Source organism: Paramormyrops kingsleyae, chromosome 2 (genome assembly GCF_048594095.1).
Source record: "Paramormyrops kingsleyae isolate MSU_618 chromosome 2, PKINGS_0.4, whole genome shotgun sequence".
NCBI lineage: Eukaryota > Metazoa > Chordata > Actinopteri > Osteoglossiformes > Mormyridae > Paramormyrops > Paramormyrops kingsleyae.
The window spans coordinates 5,199,524-5,208,062 of record NC_132798.1 but is presented as its reverse complement, the minus strand read 5'-3'; the positions used below and the strand labels follow the sequence as shown (position 1 = coordinate 5,208,062).

At 40.8% G+C, this 8,539-nt stretch overlaps 1 long non-coding RNA gene across 1 annotated transcript; it reads right to left on the bottom strand.

Annotated features, from left to right (window-relative positions):
- Positions 1-4,864: 4,864 nt before the first annotated feature.
- LOC140587685 (uncharacterized) lies at positions 4,865-7,668 on the bottom strand. The gene is made up of 3 exons (XR_011989365.1): positions 7,464-7,668; positions 6,326-6,420; positions 4,865-4,884 (listed from the first exon to the last, which is right to left on the bottom strand). It is a non-coding gene; the product is annotated as an uncharacterized lncRNA (long non-coding RNA).
- Positions 7,669-8,539: the final 871 nt, after the last annotated feature.

The window sequence follows — 8,539 nt, the reverse complement described above, 5'->3', positions numbered from 1 at the left end:
CAGAATCCCATTACTGCTGCTTCACTAATCTAAGTGGTTGCCTTTGCTCTTTCAGCAGCACCTTAAAAGTCCCTCAAATTCCCAAAAGAATATCAGCATTTGGCTCCTTTTTTCATTAGCAGATTGTTTTGCTAACTCTTCTTCCATATCCTTTGTAGTAAACATGCAAAGTCCATTGGAAAATGGGTGGGAAGCCTAAGCACTGTGACAAATATGATCTTTGATAAGGCTGGTTGCAAATACTCTCACGAAAACAATTTTGTCAGAGTAACACCTCATCTAACTGGTTGATTATGAAGTACACATGATATTTGTTCCTTATGTCTACATGACCTGTGTTTTCTAATAATTTAAATCAAATAATTTTATGAACTGCAACGTCAAATCTTCAAAAGGCCATATCTATATACTGTAATTATAATGTGTCATTTATGCCCCAATTCAAGGTAGTTTAGTACTTCTATTTTGTTATAATACTGTTGCACCATTGTAGGAATGGAATCCTGAAAAAATTTCGTAACCCTGGGAAAGCTGTAATTAAATATCCATAACCTCCAAAGTGATTTTGGGAAAGGTCGTTTTTTATTTGCCGGAAAATATGAAACAGGTCTTGTTGTTGTATGCAGGTTTCCTCCGGGTACTCAACTTTTCTGACAAGGTCTGAAGATAATTGATAACTAAACTGGTAACAGTATGTGATGAAGTGTGTGTGTGTGTGTGTGTCTGCGTGTGTGTGCGTATGTGTGTGTGTGTGTGTGTGTGTGCGTGTGTGTGTGTGTGTGTGCGCTATAGATTAGCATCCAGTCCAGGGTTCACCTCTGCCTGATGCCCTGGGCTCCTTGAAATAGACTTAAGGTAATCTGCTGATTTTCATCATTATCATGTAGATGGCTGTCAATGCTTCTTCCATCAATCTCAGATTCACAGGATTCCCTGAGAAAATTCTGTTCCGTTTATCCATTCTATTGTTTGACATGGTTGATACAATCAAAGGCTTTGTTATAATCAATAACGCACATGTTCCCCTCCTGGATTTCCTTGTTTTTTTCCATTATTCATTGTGTGTCAGTAATTATGTCTTGTTCCTCAGGCTTTCATAAATCCAACATGTTCACCAGGCAAGTCCCATACCTTGCCAGGTTCTAATCTCTGTTGAATGATTTTTAGCCTAATCCGAGTCTCACAAGATTTGAGGGAAATCATTTGTTTGCTCACTCTATCATGTCTCCATTCTTTGGTATCAGAATTTAAACTACTCTCTTCCTATCTGTAGGCCACTGAGTTGTGTTCTAGAATTTCTGGCATAACTTGGCCAACATTTTGATTCTTCTTCATTTGCTTGTGCTTATGGGATGCCACGTAACCCAGTTGCCATCCTGTTGGACAGTGATCTCAGGGCAAATCTGTCCTGCTCATCCAGCACTGAAGGTTCTTCCATGCATCTGATTTTACGGGCACAAAGATACATCCAGGCTGGTCTGCAGGGGAACACTCCAGATAGGGTGCCTGAATTTGGGTTATAGGGAAAGGGAGGAAGCCCCCAGGCAGCATGAAGGAGCCTAGCAGTCAGGTAAGGTAAGGAGAAGACATGCCTTGTGGGAGGGTTGTGGGGGGGCATGGGTAGGACGGCAGCCGCGTCAAAGGGGTGCTTCTACCTCGGGGCATTCGGTCGCATTGTCTATGGTTCCGGGCAGTTGGCTCTGGAGGCGGCAGTTCCGTTTGGCCGTCGGACCTCAGGGCTGTCTGGCAACGAAAGCTGTTCACTTACAACTTTTTCCCCCTCTGTCTGCCCGGGGCACATATTTATGCGGTTCTGGGGGAGGCACCCCTACCTGCGGTAATCAGTGGCCACCAGACACATCTCATCTGTGCTTCTCACAGGACGCTCCATGGGACCATGTGGGAGATCATGCTGACTGACTGTCAGCGTGGTGCTGAGCACCTCCTGTCAGTAGATGCCTGGATTCCCGCAGAGTCACATCGACCTCATTAAATATATCTCAGATGTTGACGTCTTTGCTATAAAGGGTTTCTGGGCCTCACTTCCATCTCTACTTAGTCTTTGTTCTGTCAGTTATTTGCGCATTGATGTCCTTTATACCCTCTGGAAGTTTCAAACTTCTGCTTCATCTCATGGATTTTCTGAAAAGCCGCCATGTTTTCCATGTTTATTTCCATCTTCAGTTACTTTGCAGATGTTGTTGTTGATGTAATACTGCTCTTTGTCTTTCCTAGTTCCAATTCAGGTTCCACTGCGCCTTCTGTCACCCACTGTCCTGTATTTGGCTCATTTGTTTTGACTAGTCTTTTCTCAGATTTCTCTTGGATAATCTTCTTTAAATTCCATCCACACTTTCCTGGTTCTCTATGAAATAGACCCAGCATCTGAAATGTATTTATAATCCCCAGGTCATTTCTTGGAAGTTGTATGACTTTGTTGTTTCATTTCAGCTTCACTTGGATCTTTCACATCAGCTGTTCCTGATCTGTTCCACAGTCTCCTTCAGGCCATATCTTTGCTATTTGAATTGGGATCTTCTATCGCTTGTCACTGAGATTGCGGTCTGTTTGATTTCTGTGAAGTCCATGTGGTGCTGTTCAGGTATAAACACAGTGCTTCGGCTGCTCGAAGAACATGTACAGGCCACACAAACACAGAACAGCCCAGCCACCGTGTCAGAAATTCAGTTGTTGTAAGATATGAAGGATTGTTAGGCAATTTAACACATCATTTACATTTAGTTACTTAGATGGTGCTTTTATCCATAGCGGATTGCAATCATTATCCACTTGTATGTTGGGATATATTACTGAATCTGCTAGGCTTTGATACCTAGGATACTGTTGCAGACCCCTCCTGGGATTTTAAGCCTTCGAATTATGAGTCCATGAGCTAATCACCAGGCTACCTGCTGCCCCCATTGCAGATGTAATATATGCTTTTGTATGCAGAGAATCTGGTTACTATGCATATTGTCCCTGGATAATGTAGCAGTGCTTTTTGTCTACACATATCATTAAAGGAAGTGATCAGTACTGTTTTCCACTTGAATGTGCAGTTTATAATTCATTTATGATTCTGGTAGGTTTTGTTATTGCAAAATAATGTGAAGTGTCTTTTTTGTTTAATAACGGTTTCTGTGTTGTTCTGTGATTGCTCAGCAGGTATTACAACTGGAATGAAATTTTACCTTCACACTCCACTTTTCCTCACTTCTGCAAAGTGGGTCGAGCTCATATTGGCAGGTTTAGACCCAGCAGTTGCACCTACGAAAAAGAAATTGAATCCTCTACAAACGCTATTCAGTTATTAGGTATGTATTTGTAAAGTTGTTGTCTTGGGTTATTTCATTGAGAGAAAGGGAAGATCCGACCCTTGTAGTACTTATACCATTTGTGCTGATGATTAATGCCTGGACAGTTCAGCCAAAATGTATGTGCGTAATCAAGATTATTCAAGACGTAAACCTTGAATGATTTTACCTCCATTGCTTACATATACTCTGATGCGTCAGTGGAGGATGAAATCGGAATTTTATCACAGACTTTACCAGCAAAGGCATAAAAATTAGCTATACCGTTATCCATGGCACATAATGAATTGCAGTCTTGTGGAATTGATTGATTTTATTTATTTTCATGCCACGCATGATATTAATGTGATTTAGAAAGGTTGCATTTGGCTATCAGATTTCTACCGAAGAAAAAAGAAAGCCAAATAATTTATCATTGATTCCCAATCAGCTTTGCTTTTCTGAACACTTTTTCTTGAAATTTAAATATTTAACAGCACTACACATTCACATTCTCTGCAATCTCAATTTTCTTCGCTAAGGCCAGGAGTGCAATAACTTCCTTTTAGAAAACTTGTCTCATTTCGCTGAAGTTTTGTACAGGGAGCAAGAATAATTATTTTAACTGGATAGTACATTTTGTTTCAGTCATTGTGACATTTTAAAAATCTTCTTCTTCAAAGACCCAAAGAAAACGCTGTAACAGAAAGCGCTGCACTCATAGTGAGGTGCGGTGCCAGGTAAATGGAAATGTTACCATTTCTTTCGATGCACATCTTGCACATCTGTTTTTCAATACCTTGTCAAAGGCAACAGTCCTTTAAGTTTAAAAGTGATCTAACTAGGAGCAATATGAAGCTGCCAACTTGCTCTGTGTCAAAGCCACCCTTTATATCCAAAGCTTTAATGCAGCCGTACAGTTTAGAATTTCAGTATTAGATGAGAGGATAAATGTCATTCAAGTTTATTAATTAAGGAAACATAAATAGATGTTGCACTCATCATTCTCTAGTTCATACAATGAATTACAAATTGCTGAAATATTCCTAAATGCAGGATTATTGCTATGCACCAAACCAAATGAGTTATAAAAATCAATTATAGTTTGAGTATTTTTTTCTTAATTTTAAATTCTTTTACTGCATATCATTTGTGATTTAATATGAAACAAGATCAGTTACTGTTTCTGTGTCTGTGTGTGTCTGTGTCTGTGTGTTTGTATATAAATATTGTATGCTTAAGTATTGATGAATTTTGATTTTGTTGTATGTGTAGTGCTCTTGGTATAGTTTTCTGCCTCAGTATTCATAATTCATAATAATCTTTTCCACAACACATCCATTGTTTTATGACTTATGGTATAATCAACTGCCAACAAAAATGTTGTTAATCATTTTATTGTTAAAAGAAATTCATAGCATTTAATGGTTACTGTTAAAAAGATGGCATTCAACACAAATACGGTTCATTCACCGTGTCCTGTGGTTGGCTGATAGTAGGATTCTGTAAATTGTTCATTGTGAAATGAAAAATGTACTGAAATAGACAATTGGAACTTGCTTACCTGTCAGTTAAATGGGCTGATATGGAGCTGTGGAGTAATAAAAGAAAAATCCATGAGCATACCTCTATTTCTGTAACGGGGCTTTTTGGTAATATGCTGTTGCTTATTTGACTTCACTGAGGCAGGGCCTTGACTGGAGAATAGTGGGGAAGTAAAGTTAAAATTTGCTTTGCTTTGGGGCATGTGAGTAGGGTTCAGATACTGAACACATGAAGGTCACAAGGAGATGGAATTTCTTTGTGTTCAGTCCATTTTTTAACCCGTGAGTCCTGTAGTTGCATTAATGACAGCTCTAGGAATTTTGTTTTCCAGCAAAAAAGACAATTATAAAAATGTAAGGGAACAGCTACTACTGTAAATAAATAATAGAACCAATTTAAACCAGCCATTTATGATGATGACAATATGACCGGGGGGGGACGTCATTTTCATGACATCACATGTCAAGCTTTAGACACTTATACAGTGGTACAGTGGAACAGTGGTACAGTGGTACAGTGGAACAGTGGTACAGTGGTACAGTGGTTTGTTACGTATTGCAAAATGTATACTGGCTGTTTTTGGCCAGAGATCACTGTGTGCAGATGCCATTCACCCTCAGTTAGGCCAAATCAACACACACCCATATGTTTATGATTGGCTTATTTGTCCGTGGTGACTCCCCTGCTCCTTGCATTATGACAGAAAGGACAGCGACATGCCCAGACTAGGTTTCCTGCTATTATCCCTTTGTGCTTTACCATCTCATCATATTTGGTGAGAATCAAAGACCCAGGTGCATCCGCATCAGAGATCTTTTTAGTTCCCTGCTGATAGTCCTGTATCCATTCCTCCCCACAGAGATGCGCTGGACCTCCAGAATGCATTTGCCCTGGTATCAATTTGTTTAGCTATTCAATCTGCTAATTCCAGAGACAATATGCATCTGCACAACAAGCCTTTATTGAAGGCATTTTAAGCAGCACCTGGCTCCACAGGCAAAGAGCTCTTTATATTAATCGGTTCTACTCAATGCAGATTTAATGACAGAACCTCGGGAGATGTTTACATGATCAGAGTATCGGGGAGGTGGGAAAATATTATGTGGATCCTGAGGCACTGTGGCTGGTGCTTCACAGGGGGCCGTCCCGTCCATCGCTTAAGGCAGACGGCTCTGCTCGATAGGAAGAACAGCCACGTGCCTGAATGCCTGGTTGGGGCTGTTGATCCCCCAGCCTTGCATTACAGTGTCCAGCAGTACTGAGCAGTACAACTTTTGCAGTCGTCGAAACAAAGCCAAACAGCCTGGTTGTGCTTAGTTACCCCGAAAGAACTGCACTGCACTGCATCCATACCACACCTGAAAATTCAACTAGACTAATATCCAGAACAATTGGGATTAGGGTGCTTATAATGACAGATATGTGCACATCGCCCAACAATTATGAAGGAAATTATGGCACATTATATGTACAAAGTAATTACATACCTAACAACCTGTCATTAGTAGTAACCAATATGAAACATCTGGAGTCTGTCAACAGCTGTCCGTTCGTTTCGAAGCGTCGGTTGTATCCGTGGAGCCTGTGCTGGGCAGACAGAAGTTATCATGTAACTGAAATTACAGTTCTGATTTGCTCATATCTGCATGGCAGAGCAGTGTACTTAAAAATATCCATGTAATCATTGTACAGTTAAGAAAGAAGGGTCAGGGGTCAGGGGTCAGGCCCAGCTCTGGAACCATTCTGCCCAGCAGCAAGCCTCGGCGCAGCACCTCTGAATCACACACTCCCCTCGTATTTACAGTCTTCAAGTTACACCTTATATCATATCAGATCGGGTTTACATCCAGAGTCCATGGTGATTAATATACACTGATTGAGAGACGCCTGAATGCGGATACAGTCGGACGTTGGCGGGTGTGTCGCTCAGTGTAACAGGTGTAGGAGAATGGGCAGCGCCGCAAGCCATATAATGACGCACCATCTATATCTAACTTATAATGCAGTATGCATACAGTAATCTTTATGTGATGGACAGCTAAACTGACTTGCATTTCGTGCTCTTCAATGCGAGGATATATACACACTACATGAAAAATTGTTGCAATTAAAGGAAAATTGCATGTCAATTTTGTAACATTGTGTCTCTTGTGTATACTTACATGCACCAAATAATAGATTTTCAAAAGAAATAAAGTGTGTTTGTTTCCTGGTGTGTAGAGTTTCACTGGTAATGCAGCAATTTGATACAAGTGCCAGTGAGTATTTTACTATCATCTGGACTACCCATCTTTTCACAGAATCAAGGAATATTGGAAAATAGAAATGGAATATGGAATTCAAAAGCTGGCACATTGATGGATGGGAGGTGTTGATACAAAGATCAGAAGGGCTGTAATGTGCCAAAGTCCTTACTAACCACAGACTTCAAATCTCATTTTTTTTATTTATATCAAAACTGACATGTCTATTGGTCCAGGTAAGGACAGTTTTTTTATTGCTGTTTTCAAACTGAATGTGTGACAATTTCCTGTTATTATGGAGGGAGTTAAGTGGAGATTTCAAAAGAAAGTACCATCCAAGGTAATTCAGATACTGTAGCCTTTTCGTTTCTGTAGTAACTACCTTCACCTTCACTCTGCCTTTCCTGTGGCAGCAGGTCCAGTCCGACTCTTTTCCTCTGGCCACATATTCAAACAAGCAGGTTCACTGGCCAATGCCTGCTGGGTCTTCGCTGGGGCCTGGGACCTGGGAAATGCCGTGACCAGCTCCCTTGGGAGTAAACCATCCTTATCGCCCAGATTGCCTCAACTGATTCTTCTCAATCTGAAGGAACGTGAGCTTCATTTTGAGATTCCTCCAGATGTCCAAACTTCTTCATGTCACATGGAGTGAGCCCAGCAAGCTGATGGAGAAGCCTCATACTTGCCGTCTTGTTCTTTTGGTGATTACTCACAGAGTATAAACATCTAAAATAAAGGATTAACAACATAACTCTCACTTTAGCACCACGTACTCCTGCAGTGGCCACAAAGCTGCAGACACCAAACTAATCCTGGCACTCTCATGTTCCTTGAGGTACTTACTATATTCCACTCTATTTGAAAGGAGTACCATGGAGTACCATGGAGTACCATGGCCACAGATCTGAAGGTGCCGATTCTCATCCCTGATGTTTCACACTCAGTACCGAATCACTCGAAGTGTATCCTGGAAGTTCTGGTCAGATGAGGCCTAAAGCACATCATCTACAAATAGCAGGGAGATCTCTAGCCCTCCATACTAGACACTCTTCTAGTCATGGCTGACCCTTAATATCCTGTCTATGAAAATCACAAACATGAACATGAATAAATATTTACTCTGAATGGCTTCATTTTTTGCCAAGTATGCTAACCCTACTCACACTATGTTTATACAGCGACCAAACAGCACACATACAGTACACAGTATCCCTAGTAGCCCATATTTCTGCAGCAGCTCCTACAGAATGAAGTTCCACAGTCATATCTCTTCTCCAATCAACAAAGCAGATGTAGACCATAGTAGTATATTCCCACAAATCCTCATATAGTTGTGCAAAGCAGATGAGTTGGTCCACTGGTCCACAGACTGGCCTTGTCCACCATGTCCTCCAAAGTAACATGCAGCACTTTCAAAATTTCTAGATGTAATTCATCTACTTTCTATTCCTTCCACTA